The sequence below is a fragment of the Amia ocellicauda genome, unplaced genomic scaffold, assembly GCF_036373705.1.
Source record: "Amia ocellicauda isolate fAmiCal2 unplaced genomic scaffold, fAmiCal2.hap1 HAP1_SCAFFOLD_29, whole genome shotgun sequence".
Classification (NCBI taxonomy): Eukaryota; Metazoa; Chordata; class Actinopteri; order Amiiformes; family Amiidae; genus Amia; species Amia ocellicauda.
Window position 1 is genome coordinate 1,544,324 of NW_027102854.1, and position 17,419 is coordinate 1,561,742.

General features: G+C 42.1%; 1 non-coding gene and 4 pseudogenes across 1 annotated transcript; all 5 read right to left on the reverse strand.

Annotated features, from left to right (window-relative positions):
• Nucleotides 1-12,633: 12,633 nt before the first annotated feature.
• On the reverse strand, nt 12,634-12,748 carry LOC136728243 (U5 spliceosomal RNA). Its single transcript, XR_010808607.1, has one exon. It is a non-coding gene; the product is annotated as a U5 spliceosomal RNA (small nuclear RNA).
• Nucleotides 12,749-16,185: 3,437 nt separating this feature from the next.
• Nucleotides 16,186-16,304, reverse strand: LOC136728012 (uncharacterized; annotated as a pseudogene).
• A 205-nt stretch (nt 16,305-16,509) lies between these two features.
• On the reverse strand, nt 16,510-16,628 carry LOC136728513 (uncharacterized; annotated as a pseudogene).
• Nucleotides 16,629-16,831: 203 nt separating this feature from the next.
• On the reverse strand, nt 16,832-16,950 carry LOC136728022 (uncharacterized; annotated as a pseudogene).
• Nucleotides 16,951-17,164: 214 nt separating this feature from the next.
• On the reverse strand, nt 17,165-17,283 carry LOC136728006 (uncharacterized; annotated as a pseudogene).
• Nucleotides 17,284-17,419: the final 136 nt, after the last annotated feature.

Sequence of the window (17,419 nt, forward strand, 5' to 3'; positions counted from 1 at the left end):
TATATTCATAGTTATAGTTGATAATAAGAATGTAATTGAATTATGGGTGTCACAGATTCACTTCCAACATTATTAAAGAGCAATCTTCGTGGTGGTGGCAGCAAGAGAGATCCAACTTCGGAGAAAAAGACACCTCTGGATCGCTTAAAGGTGGAAGCCATATATGGTATGTAAATGCTGTTGTACAAAATTTCTAACTCTCCTTTTTAACTGTATAGAACACAAAGGGTTAGCATTTGAAATGTTCCTTTGGCCTTTGTTTTAGTTTCAGAGACTAAAGTTAATTTATTAATAAATAATAATACCTTACATGTAGCAGCTGGAAAGATCCCAAAGTGCTCTACAGACTCACTTCACCCACCACCCTCTGGGGTGCAGCCATTTTGTACCAGCAGATTACTACACAGCAGTAAAGGTGGAGTCATAACAAATTTGTTAGACCTGATTGAGGGAAGCCTGACTTAGAATTCAGCCACGTCACTCTTTCAACAACACCTTGTAAATCACCTTGGATTAATGCTTCAGACATATTAATACATAATAATAATGAATAGTGCCATGGGATCCTTGACAATATAAACTTTCATGTCTCATTTAAATTTGACTTTTGAGCAAATACTTCACATTTCAGTCCAGTTGTGCCACATCAATGTAATGCTTAAGCAAGGTATTAATGGAGAAAAGACTGCCTTTGCATAGCTGCTTCGCCAAGTACAGATTTTACTATGAACTAGTGTAAGACAAGTTTAAGAGCATACACCAAAACATTTAAATACACCCACACACAAAAATGTTGATTTACTGTGGCAATATGTAACTAATGAACCCTTCTCAAAGATATGTGGTATGTTTATTAAAAGATTTTTATATATCTATGTGCAAGTCATTAAATCTATGTGATACATGTTTTTTAGGGGCTACCTTGAAAAAATTGCCCAGTACCCCAAAGAGTGTAATTGGTGGTGCAATTAACAGCAAGATAAATGAACTACGACACAGAATGAAACCAGAGTGAAGATTTGAAGAACCAGATCTGTATTTTTTGTTTTGTTTTCAACAGGGTTGGGGTCAATTCCAATTCAATTTTTAATTCCCTTTTCAATTCAATTCCAATAAAGAATATTCTGTGAATGCAAAAAGTAATTGCAATTTTGAATTGATTTGTAGGAGGAATTGGAATTGAAAAACAGGAATTGACCCCAACCATGGTTTTCAGTGAGTGTTGTACAAATTGATAGGTCAGGGTTTCTGTAAAAACTTAATAGAGGCCAGCAGGCGTGCACGATCTGGGAAAAACTGCTCCACTACAACAGACCTCTTTCCCTTCGTTTTCTCTAAAAACCTCCTGATATCCTTCACTGCAGCTCTGACTCACCGAGGACGAGGAGGCGAGAGAGGAATCCGTGAAGCCGCCCTCACTGTCACTCCGAGCCGCGATGCTCCAGCGTGTAGCCGGACCTTTCCCCACCAAGCCGCTCGCTACCCCAGCTTCACTACTGTGCCACCACTTCTTTTACTGCCACTATTTACCAACACCGTCCGTGCTCCCTCCCAGCACCTTCTTAGTGCGTTTTTTCCACCCGGCGCCTCGGCTTGTACCGCCGAGCCTGGCCCTGCCTCCTCCTCGGCTACACCCTGTGTGTCTGTCCGCCCGTCTGCTGGCTGCTGAGGTTGTTCCTCGTCACTAACCAGCGCCCCGTGCACCGCCTCAACACCATCTCCCCCCGGCGTCTCGGTCGTCACTATCCCCCGCTGCCTCGACCCCGTCCCCCAGCTGTGCGTCATCGCCTCCGGGCAGCTCTTCCCCCGTCACGGCATCAGTGGTACCATCGGTCCGACCGGCGACTGTCTCCTCCGCCGGGGCTCGATCTCTGTCTGCCCGCTGCATCTGTGGCTGCGGGCCGGTGTCTCTATTCCTCCCCGCGTCGCCCCGCTCCTCCTCCCGCTCCCTGTCCTGCTCGGGACAGTTCCTCACGACATTCCCCTCGCTCCCACACCTGAAACACTTCATGGACTCCGAAGTAGCGAACACGACGTAGTCGGTATTGTCGATCTTAAATTTAAAAATGACATTAAGATCCTCATTGATGTTATTGAGGATCATATACAGCTGCCTTCGGAAGGACACGACGTGTTTCAGTTGCGGGGCTTTGCAGCCCAGCGGGACCCTCTTAATGCCGGACATCAGCTGCCCGAGCCGGTGCGGATGAACGGAGGGACGTTAGACAGCGTTACCTTCCGGGCAGGAGCAGCGAGCGGCAACACCGGGGTGAAAGTGTCGTCTAACACTGTGCCATTAGCCACTAGCTGATTGAGCAGATCAGTGGTTTTTAAGAAGATAACAATGGCAGCAGACTTGATATTTTCACACCCTGCTACCTCCCCAACCGCTAACACACACTGCTCTAGGGGGCAGAACTGCACCGGAGCGATCTTGACTCCATGGCGTCGGGTCAGTTTTTCAAAAGACGCATTCAGGGGGTCCGACCCCCCGACCCGGGAAGAACTACCGGTACTCCCCCCTCCCCTCCCCTGTTCCCCCACAATAAGAAAAGCACTGAAAACAGAAGACAAAATAAACAAACTGAAAAAAGTAAAGCAACAAAAAAACGCAGCCAAAGGACAGAGCTCTCAGCAGCACTCCCGCTCACTGCAGACCCCTCCCACACACTCCCAGCTGAGAGAGAGAGAGAGAGAGAGAGAGAGAGAGAGTTAGTGTCTGTCTGTCTCTCTCTCTCTGTAGATGCATCATAGGGAACATATGTAACAATCTCTCTTTTTGTTTACCAAAAATGAGAATGAACGTATTTCAAGTGGGTGTTGCCTTGGTTGGAAACGTTTTAAGATTATTTATGAAGTGTAAAGTGGATTTGTCTCAGTTCTCCGTAGTTTTCAATGTATGTGCCATTCAGTAGCGTTCATGTTACAGATGTGCCCTATGCAGTGGTAGGGTCAATAAAATGTCAGTAAAACTTTATTTTAGCAATTATGGAGGGGAAGAACTGCAAATAGAGGGTCCCCACTAATTATCTAACTTACCAACAACGTTTCAAATTAGGTCTTGCGAAGCTGCCAAATAATGCTGTATAATCGTATGTGTCTTCATACACCGGCTGCTATAGTCTGATAGCTTTGATTATATATATATATATATATATATATATATATATATATATATATATATATATATATATATTTTTTTTTTTTTTTTTTTTTTTTTTTTTTTTTTTTTTCTCGTGAACCACAAATGCTATTTGCTTGATTTTTACAGAGTATGTTATAAATACCATTCTTATGAAGCCTGACAAATTGTATGCTGTAATTATGAATATTTTCAAATCATTTGTTTGTTTTTCCTAACATGTTACAAATGTTCCCTATGTGAAAGATGCATTATATCTTAATAACGTCTAAACAATTAAAGATATACAGATTATTATTTTTGGTAAAGTTATAATACATTGCTATTAACTATGTGTGTCAGTAAAAGTTTAAATTTCCTAAAGGATTTTTATTGATCTTGCAAAATAAGTGTTTAGGGAACATTTGTAACATAGAGGTGGGTTAGCCACCGAGTAAGGGCAGCGGCTCCGGCTCCAGCACCGGCACCATGTCGCTGGAAAAGCGCTAAGTGAGCTCACAGTGAGCTCAGTGTAATGTCTGCTCTGGTGAGCTCACAGTGTGACCTAGTCGTGAGTTCACGTCTTCACTGGGTAGTCCTTGACAACTTAATTGACTCAAATCTTGGGCTTAATTGGTCAAAATGACCATTGGTTGAAGGTACTCAGGGACTGATGTGTGGAGAGACTTATTAAACCTGCAGGATTGTGGTTTTCCCAGATCAGAATTAACCAGATCACCACAAAGGAACATGGTAGGTGCTATTGCAACACAGATTACACAAATACATTGAAATCCAAGTTTGCAGTGGTCCTTGGGCCATTGTGTGGTGATCCAGATCACTTCAGCAGGAATTTTGCAGTGGTCTGGACTACAACTCTCTCTCTCTCTCTCTCTCTCTCTCTCTCTCTCTCTCTCTCAATTCAGTGCATTTGAATTGTCAAAGCAATTGGACATGCATACATACATACATACATATACACTCACCTAAAGGATTATTAGGAACACCTGTTCAATTTCTCATTAATGCAATTATCTAACCAACCAATCACATGGCAGTTGCTTCAATGCATTTAGGGGTGTGGTCCTGGTCAAGACAATCTCCTGAACTCCAAACTGAATGTCTGAATGGGAATGAAAGGTGATTTAAGCAATTTTGAGCGTGGCATGGTTGTTGGTGCCAGACGGGCCGCTCTGAGTATTTCACAATCTGCTCAGTTACTGGGATTTTCACGCACAACCATTTCTAGGGTTTACAAAGAATGGTGTGAAAATGGAAAAACATCCAGTATGCGGCAGTCCTGTGGGCGAAAATGCCTTGTTGATGCTAGAGCTCAGAGGAGAATGGGCCGACTCGATTCAAGCTGATAGAAGAGCAACTTTGACTGAAATAACCACTCGCTACAACCGAGGTATGCAGCAAAGCATTTGTGATGCCACAACACGTACAACCTTGAGGCGGATGGGCTACAACAGCAGAAGACCCCACTGGGTACCACTCATCTCCACTACAAATAGGAAACAGAGGCTACAATTTGCACAAGCTCACCAAAATTGGACAGTTGAAGACTGGAAAAATGTTGCCTGGTCTGATGAGTCTCGATTTCAGAGTCAGAATTTGGCGTAAACAGAATGAGAACATGGATCCATCATGCCTTGTTACCACTGTGCAGGCTGGTGGTGGTGGTGTAATGGTGTGGGGGATGTTTTCTTGGCACACTTTAGGCCCCTTAGTGCCAATTGGGCATCGTTTAAATGCCACGGCCCGTTGTTTCTGACCATGTCCATCCCTTTATGACCACCATGTACCCATCCTCTGATGGCTACTTCCAGCAGGATAATGCACCATGTCACAAAGGTCGAATCATTTCAAATTGGTTTCTTGAACATGACAATGAGTTCACTGTACTAAACTGGCCCCCACAGTCACCAGATCTCAACCCAATAGAGCATCTTTGGGATGTGGTGTGTAACGTTATGTTGGGTGTATTTGGATAAGAGTATTTGGGCTCTGAGCTGAAGCACGGATCTAAAGAAGACCTCTCCCCCCCAAAGTTATCAGATTTCCTTAGCTCATCAGCTTGGAACTGGTTTGCATCAAAGTGACAGTTTTGGGGAGGATGGCACCGAGAAGAGGCCAAATAGTTTGTTATTCTTCTATGAGATGTCTGGAGAAAGGGGCCTGTGGGTGATAAAAACTCTTTGAAGTGGATGAGAGCCGAAATCCCGACATAGAGCTACGAACCCAGGCCAACCGGCATTTCCAAAAGATGGCATGGATTGACATCAGTCATAAATCCAAAGTCACAAAAGATTAAGTCTGTTTTAGTTACTTGTGATAAATTGTTGATATCCTAAGCGTTGGCATTAGAGTCATTAGGTGATTAATCGAGTACTGTTCTGTTGGGTTGTTACTGAATAGCCAAAACAATGATTACCCAAATGTCCCCATGTGAAGCATTGATTGTTAAGGTACCAGGAACAGAGATTCCTGAATTCCTTGGACGCCTAGGCAGTTTGGACTTTGAAGTAGAGTCGCGTCGAACTCAGTTGGTAAACGACACTACGACGCAACTCGAAAAAGAGTCGATAGAGGTGATGAAAGTTATGGCTAGCTTAGCACTTGCGAGCTCAAGGGTAGTGAACTGGATCATAAGCAAGTTTGAAAAACTGAAAAAGCTAGGAGAAAAGTATGCTAAAGCGAAAGAAGAAAGAGCCAAACGGCATGGAATGGTTTTAGAATTTGAAGGAAAGCTAGATACTTGTGGAAAACAAGTCATTGTGTTGAATGCTGAAAAAGAGGACTTAATTGAACAGAGAGAGCAATTAGGAAATGATTTAAGACAATGTCAAGTTGAATTGGAAACAACTCTGATCCAAGTAAAAGGTCTGCAAAATGACAGATGTAAAGCGGTTGAAAATGAAAGGATAGTTTTGAAGGACCGGGATGTTTTGGAAATGCGTCTTTGCAAAACAGTCAGGGAGAAAGATTTGGGCACTGTAAAAATGGAGATACTCGAAGGCGAGGTCATACATTTAAAAAGGGACAGTGAAGAAATGAGGAGAGTAAATCAGGTGCTTAGGGGAGAACTCAAATCAACTGAAGTTGAAAATGAGCGTCTCAAGCAACAAATAGGGGCCCTGAAAGCTGCCTATTGGTGAGCTGCAAAGCTGACACCTGACAGCATAAAGGAACAGCCGGAACCGGCCAATGCACGGAGTCGCACACCGTCTCCACATTTAGGCCCCGGGTTGCCTCGTCCTGATCGTACCCCTCCCTGTAGTCTTTCTCCACCCAGGGTAAGAAGCTCGTCGCACAGACGAACTTCCTCTCCCGAGAGTCCAGACCGAAAGGTTAACATGCGCCAGTTGAGAGAACTGGCTAAAGATTGTGAAACCTTTAACCCAGCAGACAAGGAAGGAAATGTGGAAGCGTATATTAAGGACATTAAGTATGCTTTGAGTTTCTATCCTGAGGCTACGGAGAAGGAAAAGGTTCTCCTAATCCGCAAAACTACCTCTCGCCAAGTCCATTCTTGGATGGAGAGGCAAGGGTCCATGGTCTGCGATAGGTTTCAACGCTTGTGCAGAGCATTAGTTAGGGACTATTCCAGGTTCATTGATCCAGTGGCAGCAGTGACTGCCGCACACCAGATCAAACAGGTAAGCATGAGTCCCCCCGTGATTACTATGAAAAGCTTAGGAAAACCTATTTTGCGGGTCAAGATCGACCCGGGGCCGAGGAAGAGGTGAGCTTTAAAGGGTTGTTTGTTGCTAATTTGTTCCCAACGATTAAGGAAATGATCATATTACATGCAGACGCAACGTATATGAACATAGCTGAAATTCGAAAAAATGGCACAGAAAGCTTGGGAAAGCAAGTACAATAGCACTTCTGATCGTAAAGATTCAAGCACCCAAGTACTGGCAAGGCGCTCTGAGAGCCCTATTTCTCCACTGGAGTTAGAGGGGACAGAGATTCAAAGAAGGAAAGAACCTCCCAAGGATGGAATCCAAGACACCCAGGCTTACAATAAAAAAAAGAAATCTGCTCCTAGCCTAGGTGGGTTAACTCAGTCTCTGAGCAATGTTGCAGTTTCTGAGCTACTGCTACGCTTAGCTCTGCTCCCTTTGCCCCCTCTTCCCAAACTGGAAGTTAGTAGCCAGGGTAAAGGGCCGGACTCGCCACCTAAGGAATGACTAGCTCTGGAACCACCCCCTGTCCCCGCCTCTGTGTTTTTGATTGGATGTGAGGAACAGCAGGGGGGTTTCTCTGACACATCAGCCCACTGGGACCTCCCAGTGGGGGAAGTTGCCTGCAGGCAAGCTGAACCTTTGGTGATGTTACTGGGTGATCTGACACAGAGAGGCAGAGCCAAGCAAGTTTACATAGAAGTGACCATTGAGAATGTGTGGGAGTGAGGAGCCTTGTTGGACACTGGGGCTGAAATTTGTTTAATGTCTGCCACCACAATGGGCAACCTGAAACAAATTATGGAAACCTCAGACCAACGACTGAAAGTGGAAGCTTGTAGTGTGAACATTACAAGTTACACAGAGACTAAGGCACAGCTCACTCAAATGGCATTGTTAGAGTTCACCTTTGGGAAGATTAAGTTGGTTCATCCAGTTTATATTTCCAAATTTGAAACAGAGAAGTTGATCATTGGTCAGGATCTATTGAACAGGTTGTGGGCTCAAGTTGAATCACCAAAGCCGGTGGAATTGAATGACAGATATGATACAGCCACCAAGGTACAACTTCCCAATGAGACCATTTTTTGTGCATGTCCCTAAAGGGGGCACCGGCTTACCATGTAAGCCAACCATTCGAACCCAGGTCCCTACCAACTATTATAGACATAGTGAAGGTCAGGTGCCTGAATAACACCTGAATTCCCAGTCACCTCCCTCTGTTAATCAACTTCCACCTATTGGTTACCGTCAGTAACCATACTCAATACTGAGTAATACCAATTGTTTTTTTGTTTTAATGTACTTGTGTTATAATATGTAACCTGTATATGTGCTAGTATAGGATTGTCAATTTGATTGGAATACATTCTGCTTAAATAATGAACTATTAGTTTGTTTTCTTTGATTTCTCGGGGTCATGAATGGTGAAGTCCACTGTTGAATTCTGTTACATAACTTTGAGATAAATGCTTAACGTCTTATTTTGTCTTGAAGGGGATAACGTCCTAGTCGACCTCAGTCCCATTCAAGAAAGGGGGTATGTAGCGTTATGTTGGGTGTATTTGGATAAGAGTATTTGGGCTCTGAGCTGAAGCACGGATCTAAAGAAGACCTCTCCCCCCCAAAGTTATCAGATTTCCTTAGCTCATCAGCTTGGAACTGGTTTGCATCAAAGTGACAGTTTTGGGGAGGATGGCACCGAGAAGAGTCCAAATAGTTTGTTATTCTGCTATGAGATGTCTGGAGAAAGGGGCCTGTAGGTGATAAAAACTCTTTGAAGTGGATGAGAGCCGAAATCCCGACATAGAGCTACGAACCCAGGCCAACCGGCATTTCCAAAAGATGGCATGGATTGACATCAGTCATAAATCAAGCCCCCCTCCAATAGGACACTGGGGGCTGAAACCGAAATCCAATCTCAAGAACTCAGGAACCAATCACCTATTGATCTGACAGACTATAAAGGACAAACACGGCCTTTCTTTCTCTCTCTCTCTCACCTGAACCAGTAACTCGCTGCCACAGCTCAACCTGTAGCTCTGTTGCCCGAACCGGAACCAGAAACCAACCAAGTCTTTGCCGGCAACAGAAGAGTTAAACTGGGAGAAGGAGATTGAGCCGTACAAAGAATTCTTTTAAAGGACTTTATTAAATAAAGAACTTTACAGACTGCGCTGCCCGCCTGTGCCCACCTGATCAGTGGAGTTTTACAGCTGGACAAATGACTAAGTCGACTGAATACGAAAGTGTCAGTCATTTAAATAGCTATTTGAGTTTTAAGAAACTTGACCCTTGGAACAAACAGGGCCTTGCTTTCCTCAAAGACTTTGTCTTCAAGTAACTACGGTGGAACCCTGCTTACAAAGAAGATTTTGTGCACAACCTTGGAGCCTTCAAACCAGTGGAAAATCTGTTTGGAAACGACTCTACTTTCGCGAAACCCCAACTTCCAGGTGCATCGACTGAGTGGAAGTTCTTGGACAAAGCCGAACCGGACTGCCTTTGTTCCAAACCACACGGACCTCGTGCCGTGTGCTGTTATCTGAGCCCGAAGCCAGAGAGGCCTCTCTGCGACGAAGTTCAGATAAGTTTAACAGTTTGGAGTTCATGATTCATGACATTTGAGAAATCAATTAGAAATGTTAATCTGTGATTCATAACTCTAGAATGTGTAATATCATTTAGTTTTCTTAAATATAAATGTGTGTTGCATTAAACTGTTTTGTTGATAATTTTAGAAATAAAATCTGTCAACGCCGAGAAATATCTTCTCATTCCTGTTTAACTGTTTAGTCTGAAATTGACACAAGTTAATAGACACCAGATTATAGGTGGCCCTGCCTATCCTTAATCATTGAATAATAATCAGTTAAGGGAAATTGTGGTAACAAGTAATGATAGGATCTTTCTCTCCACCTAAACGTTAATGAGACTGATATATATATAACGAGAAGTTACCTGACATAAATACTAACCTGCGTAGTTATTTAATGTCTGACTAATAATACTAACAAGAGACTCACCTTCATCTTACTAACTGGTATTGTAGTCAATGTGTTTATAACCTCTTTTGTTTAACGATTTGTGTTATCATATGCGATCCCATGGTCTTTGATTTGGTCACGGAAGTGATTTGTCTTTGATTTGTTGATCTAGAGTTGAATTTTAATTAGTTTTTCCCTTTTGTATAATTAGTGTAGTGCTACATTTAGTCTTTGTTTTGAATAAATTTGACAATTTATATCTTTGGAATTGGTGTCTGCGTCCAATTATTACAGAAATTGAGTTCTACAAGATTCCAGGATTCGTGATAAGGTGATACTATAAATTCACTTCTTTAATTGAAATTTATAAGAGTACCACTCGAGTATAAAGTACTACATATCCCATCTGTTACAGTTTTTTTTCTTCTTCTGAAACTGCAAGCGCACTACATAAAGTTTGGCAAATGAAGAAATTTGGATGATGAGTTTACAATCTTATAAACAGTATTTAAGTAAACCTAGATATGCAATTCCAAAAAGAACAGCATCGAGATGGAGAAACAGGATACAAAAATAATAATACAATGTTTATACTTTTTGTATTTTAATTACAGTATGTAATTATTGCCTTTTGATTTACATTTACAGAAAAAGAACGGCGGCAAACGTGGACTACCCAACAAGAAGCAACAAAGTTACTAAAATATCAGATTCTCAGGTAAGCTTCATGCAGCCATACATGTATAATTATAAAATCAATCCAAAAAATAGACCTTGTTTACCCTACAACTGATTTGAGTGTTAATTCTATTTAAGATATAAAAAAATATTTTGTTTTCTGAACTAATAATCTGTGAACATTCTATTATCTCTATAATTTTAATTAATACATTTATTTTATTATTGGTGGAACATTATATTTTTCAGCTCAGATGATTTCACGTACCATCAATTTTTCTGTTAATAAATGTGCAAAAACAAATCAGATGGATAGGCCCCTACATATGAACATTAAGTTAAAGGCCTAGAGTGAGTGTTCTTCACTTCCAGTCATGGCGGGCCACAATCCAGCTCTTTGTAACTCATCAACAACCAAAGACCTGGGAAAAGGGTTAAATGGCTTCAGTTAAGCCAATTAGGTAATTAAGAGCTCAACTGGAAAAAAAACAGCAGGCATAGGGGTACTTTAGGACCACAGTCACTGATATAACCTACAATGTTGTTGTAATGAAAATCAGCAGACAGTGGGCCTCCTCCAGGACTAAGGTTGAGAAGCACTGGTCTTGAAGACCACAATAACAATCGACCTCAAGGGCTAGGGATATTCGAGGTGATGCTAAACCAGTCCTGAATGTTTAAATATAATGTTATTTTCTTGTAGTGTGCCGTTGCTGTTAATGCAACCAGTTATATTGAGCCATCAAATACAGAAGCTGACGAAAGACATCAACATGTAAATTTAGTTGTAAATTTAAAGTGTGTGTGAAAAGTATTTTGTATATGGAGATTAACCCATAGTTTCACAGATAAATTGTGGACCAGTGATATTCAGGATCTTCAAAACAAGTCCTGAATGCTCAAACTTAACACTTCTTTTTTTAGAGTGTCGTTGCTATCAATCCAGCCAGTGATGTGGAGCCATCAGATACAGAAGCTGATGAAAAACAACATGTAAATTTCCTAAATTAATATGGTGCATCAAAATACTTATTTAGCACTTTCAACTGTTTCTTTGTGATTCCTAAAATTACTTTACAGGCTGGGGCTGGGGGAAGACACTGCGCCCGCCTGGAGAAGCCTGTACAAGCCCCCCTCAATAAGAGAGCTGGCAATCTGCAGTGGAGGGTGTTACACACCATTATTGCTGTCAATTCTTTTATTACTGTTCTTAACCCTGCTGTGTCCGACGCCTGCCCATTCTGTGCTCAGAGAGAGACCGTGTTTCACTGTTTCAGCACTTGCTCTCGGTTGTCACCCATTTTTAGTCTTTTAACTCGTCTTTTTACTGATCTTAACCTGATTTTTAACACAAAGGTTTTTATTTTAGGGGCGCGATACACCAGAAGGACCAAACATGTGGACCAGCTGGTAAACTTCTTGCTGGGCCAGGCTAAAATGGCCGTCTATAAGACTAGGAAGAACAGAGTGTGTGGGGAGGGCAGTGAGGATGCAGTGAGAGTGTTTGCCATGCTGGTCAAGTGCAGAGTCAGACTAGAGTTTAACTATTACAGGCTGATGAATGATTTGGAGAGTTTTGAACAGGTCTGGTGTATTAATGATGCCCTTTGTGAATTGTATGACGGGGAGTTGGTTTTTATTATGTAATTCATTTATAGGGTTTAGTATTTGATGGTTGTTTTGTTGTGTGTATTGGGTTGCTTTCTTTAAAAGTGTACAGATCAGTGGCGGAGTTAATGCTTGTTGGGGGGAGACAAACAAAGGGGAACACTATTTTTTATTAATTTATTTATTTTCTTTTGTATGAATTATTGCGTGTTGCAAACAGGCAATGAAGTCTGATAAAAGTCAAAAAGTCTCTCTCTCTCTCACACACACACACACAGCCAGCAAGACACACAGAGCCAGCCAGCTCAGCGATGACATCACAAACATCTCTCTCAGGTGACTCCTATGACATCACAGAGCACGTACATTCCGTTGCTTGCCGTCTGTCAACCACTCAGTCACTGCCAGCCAGACTGGCTGGCTGACTGGATGGTGGGGCTGCTTGCTGCTGCTGCGTACCTTAGCAAGCTTATTTGCTTGACCGGCCTTCCTCCTCCGCCCACATGCCCACCTATGTCCGATCTGCTGTTCACCTGGATCACAGCTCCGCCCCAACAAGGCAGAGCCTCCCAAGAATGGTACAAACTCACCCACGATCCCCTCCACGGAAAGCTATAGCAAAAGGCAAAAGCATTATACGTAATGAAGAGGAACCCGAGTCCAAGACGCATCCGACCAGCCATACATATTTGTGTGTATTAAAGATCACATTTTATTACATTTAGATTTTCTGTACTTTATTACATCTTTTTGTGATTTTTAAATGTATTGTTTCTTTTCCTTATATATGTATGTATGTATGTATGTATGTGTGTGTGTGTCTGTGTGAAAGTGTATGTGTTTGTGTGGGTGTGACAGTGTGTATGAGTGTCTGTCTGTCATGTAACTCGCACATCTGTGAGGGCACCATTTTTGCAGAAAGAGATGTACACATTTTGGAGCAACATATGCTGCCATCCAGACATCGTCTTTTCCAGGGACATCCCTGCATTTTTCAGCAGGATGACGCCAAACCACATTCTGCCCAGATTTCAAGCGCATGGTTGCATAGGCAGAGAGTGCGGGTGCTAGCATGGCCTGCCTGCAGTCCTGACCTGTCTCCGAATTGAGAATGTGTGGCGCACTATGAAGTGCAAATTAAGACAACGAAGGCCCTGTGCAGTTGCGCAGCTGAGGAAATGCATAATGGATGAATGGGTGGAAATCCCACTTGCTAAACTTAACCAAGTGGTGTCTTCAGTGCCCAAGTGCTTAATAAGTGTTATTAAAAGAAAAGGTGATGTTACATAGTGGTAAACAGTCGACTGTCCCAACTTTCTTGGTTTCTTTTCACTGCTAATAAGATGCTGTAGAGTGAGTTAGTTATATTGCTTTCAGGAGCTCTAATCGTATTGATGAGTTCATGCAGCATTTGTAATTGAATTTCAAAAAGAAATCCTTGCTGTCTGGCCTGTGTGTATGAGATGTACTCTGTCAATCTTTGGCTAACAACTGAAACATTGGTAGAACAGAAATGGCAACATAAAAAAGAAAAGTACATTTTAAAAGAGCACATTAAATAGGATGAATATACAGTTTTTTACAATCACTTTGTCACTAATTTCAGAACCTTGATGTCATTTTTCAAAACTCTAGACACAAAACTCAAAACGGTCATCACTTGTAACACAGGCTGTCCAATGTTCAAAACATTGCATTGTGCATTCATATCTTTAAAGAAACCTTGCACTTGCAGACTTGTTGGTTCAAATAATTCATTTATCATGAAATACCATAGTAACATTTATTTAGATCACCCACACAGAAGATACCGATAGTTTCACTGTGTAGTTGTTCGTACAATCATTAAATATTGTAGTACAAAATATGTGATACATGTTTCATTATGGTACTACACATAAATACATCACTGTAAAAGGACTAGTAGAGAGAATACTACAGACACAGTGGAATCATTGAACAAAATCTGAAATGTATTGATGCAATACAATCAAATCACACCATAGGTTTCTTTGAAGCCATGCAACAATAATTAGCTACAAAAAAGAACAAAACTACAGTAAAATGTCAACTGCAGTGTTCCTCACCTGGCTTAGTGTAAAACAAAGGATTGATTACTGTACTTCTGAATTTCCATCAGCCCTGTGTTCAGGTTCAGGTTCTCACAACCATTTTTCACAAGAGGCACCTTGAAACTGAACATACCTGAACATACTCAGTCATCAGCTGCTTCACTCTGTCTGCATTTCTTTCAAAAGGCACACTATACTCTGTGCTACACATTGGTATGCAGTATACAGTCATTTGACAATTGAGAGTAGCCTAATGTTTAGTGCATGCTGAAGACTTGCCGCTTCTCAGTACGGAAATTTCTGATGATTGAGGCCACAGTTGATCCTGAGTTGATTCTGAGGTTTGATTGAATCATTGTAGCTGCCTCAGTCATGGTCATGCCATGATTTACAACATGCTCTACAACTATTTCTCGGATTTCACTGGACACTATTTGCTGTTGCTGCCGCTGTCTGGTCCGTGGCCTTGTCCTCTACCACGTTCCCCCAACACCTCTCAAATGAGGCCCATGGCTGCCTCTCTGGTGAGGCCTAAGCCCTCCTCTATGACGAGGCCCACGACCACCTCTCAGAAGGGGTGCATGTCCCCTTCCATTCCTTTGACCACCACGTCTTCCTCCTCCCACTGCTTGACCTCTATTGTGACCTGGATGACTTGCCGGCTCCATGTTATCACTGTGTTGCTGGGGTGGATAGCACTCATTTCACTCGATACTCGTACCACAATGTGAAATCAATCATCAATAACCAGTTGGCAGTATTGGAAAAGCAATTACAAGGGCCTGCATACATACAGTAATGTCAAATCTGATGTGGAAGAACAATCATCTTCAACCAGGTTGGAGCGTTAGTTGCAATGCCTTTAATACACGCAGCGTGGAGAGGAACAGTGACTCAAGAAGATCCCAAAGTCGCTCTGCCTTCATTTTAACAGTCAGAGCTTTTATACACAAAAATCAAAGAGCTGGTTATAATCAGAAAGTCATTACTATGTTATCTTAAAAGTTAGCTAAGCAGAATTTATATCATTATAGGACAGAGTTCATAGATCAACACATGGATTAGGGAGCAGGCACTTCAATCATACTGTTTGACATTGTCTCCAAGATTCTCATCGTAAATAACAAGCAGAAATCAAACTACCTTCTGGCCTGACCTTCTAGCTTGACCTTATCTTTCTTAAGTATACAAGAGAGAAAAACAGGTATTAGAGAAAGAATTTCTAACTTTCCTTCCACACTGAAAACATGGTGTGGAAAAGTGCTACATGATGATGAATGATGATGAAATATTACATCCATAGATAATGTAGTCCAACTGGTTCATGCTCCTCGGTTATTGGTGTCAATGGATCTCATTATCCTGAAACTTTCATGATCGAAACATGGAATACTGTTCGTCAGTTTCCATAAAACTATGAATTAAGAGTAATGCAACAGTCACTTATCATTTTGAGCAGCTGTATCAATTGATAGTTAGATCTTTGTAATGAAATGAATAGACAGTGATCTCAGATGTAATGTGTGAATTGCATTTTGAAATGGTAATACTTTGACGTTAAGTTGTATCATTTTAGTTCAATGAACAAATGATCTGAGGTTGATGTGTATTGTATCCAAGCAATTGAAAAATGTGCATTTTGATCATCGGGTGTGAGTTTTGTGTCTAGAGTTTTGAAAAATGACATCAAGGTTCTGAAATGAGTGCCAAAGTGATTGTAAAAAAGTGTAATATCAGGGGACAGTGGCTATTACTGATCTGGCCTTCCGTGGCCTCTGTATTAATGTAACAGGTCACATTGTATGTGTACACTGATACTTGATAGTATAATATAGTACAAGTAAAAAACATACATAGGTATCATAGAAGTATTTTGCAGAAATGATTATGGATAGTTATCAAAATGGAGAGGAAATGCTAAATCCAGTCTCCCCAGGCTGAGCTTCTATTGCTACACCTGCTAAGTGGCTGCTGGTATTAAGTAAGAGTATTAAGAGCTACGATGAAGTTACCCAGGAGACGTAAAAAGCTTGCAGAACCAGGTATTTCCAGGAGGTCTCCCATCCAAGTACTGACCAGGTCCTGCCACGTTTTGCTTCCTAGATCTGACAAGATCGGGCGCGTTCAGGACGGTGTGGCCGCAAGCCAAAAAGCCTGGCTGCATGATATCTCTTAAAGGCTGGCGGGTATTGACGGAACTTCCAGCAAAAAAAAGAAAAATGGAGGGAAAAATACCAGTGCAGCAAATGGTGTTGAAAGTAGCCGGGTACGTGTACAAATCCTCAATTATAACACCTCCAGACAGAAAGAGAGTATTAAGAGCTACAATGAAGTTACTCAGGAGACTAAAAAGCTTGCAGCACCAGGTATTTCCAGGAGGTCTCCCATCCAAGTACTGACCAGGCCCTGCCCCGTTTAGCTTCCGAGATCTGACAAGATCGGGCACGTTCAGGTCAGTGTGGCCGCAAGCCTAGAGAGCTGGCTGCATGATGTCTCTTAAAGGCTGGAGGGTATTGACGGAACTTCCGGCAAAAAGAAAAATGGAGGGAAAAATATCAGTGCAGCAAAGGGTGTTGAAAGTAGCCGGGTATGTGTACAATTCTTCAATTATTTCTCCTCTAGCCTGAAAGAGAGTATTACGAGCTACGATGAAGTTACCCAAGAGACGTATAAAGCTTGCAGCACCTGGTATTTCCAGGAGGTCACCCATCTAAGTACTGACCAGGACCTGCCCCGTTCAGCTTACGCGATCTGACGAGATCGAGCGCGTTCAGGACGGTGTGGACACAAGCCGAGAGGCCTGGCTGCATGATGTCTCTTAATGGTTGGCGGGTATTGACGGAACTTCCAGCAAAAAAAAAAAAAAAAGAAAAACGGAGGGAAAAATATCAGTGCAGCAAAGGATGTTGAAAGTAGCCAGGTACGTGTACAATACTTCAATTATATCTCCTCCAGACAGAAAGAGAGTATTAAGAGCTACGATAAAGTTACCCAGGAGACGTAAAAAGCTTGCAGAACCAGGTATTTCCAGGAGGTCCCACATTCAAGTAATGACCAGGCCCTGCCCCGTTTAGCTTCCCAGATCTGACGAGATGGGGCGCGTTCAGGACGGTGTGGTTGCAAGCCAAGAGGCCTGGCTGTATGATGTCTCTTAAAGGCTGGAGGGTATTGATGGAACTTCCAGCAAAAAAAAAAAAAAAAGAAAAACGGAGGGAAAAATATCAGTGCAGCAAAGGGTGTTGAAAGTAGCCGGGTACGTGT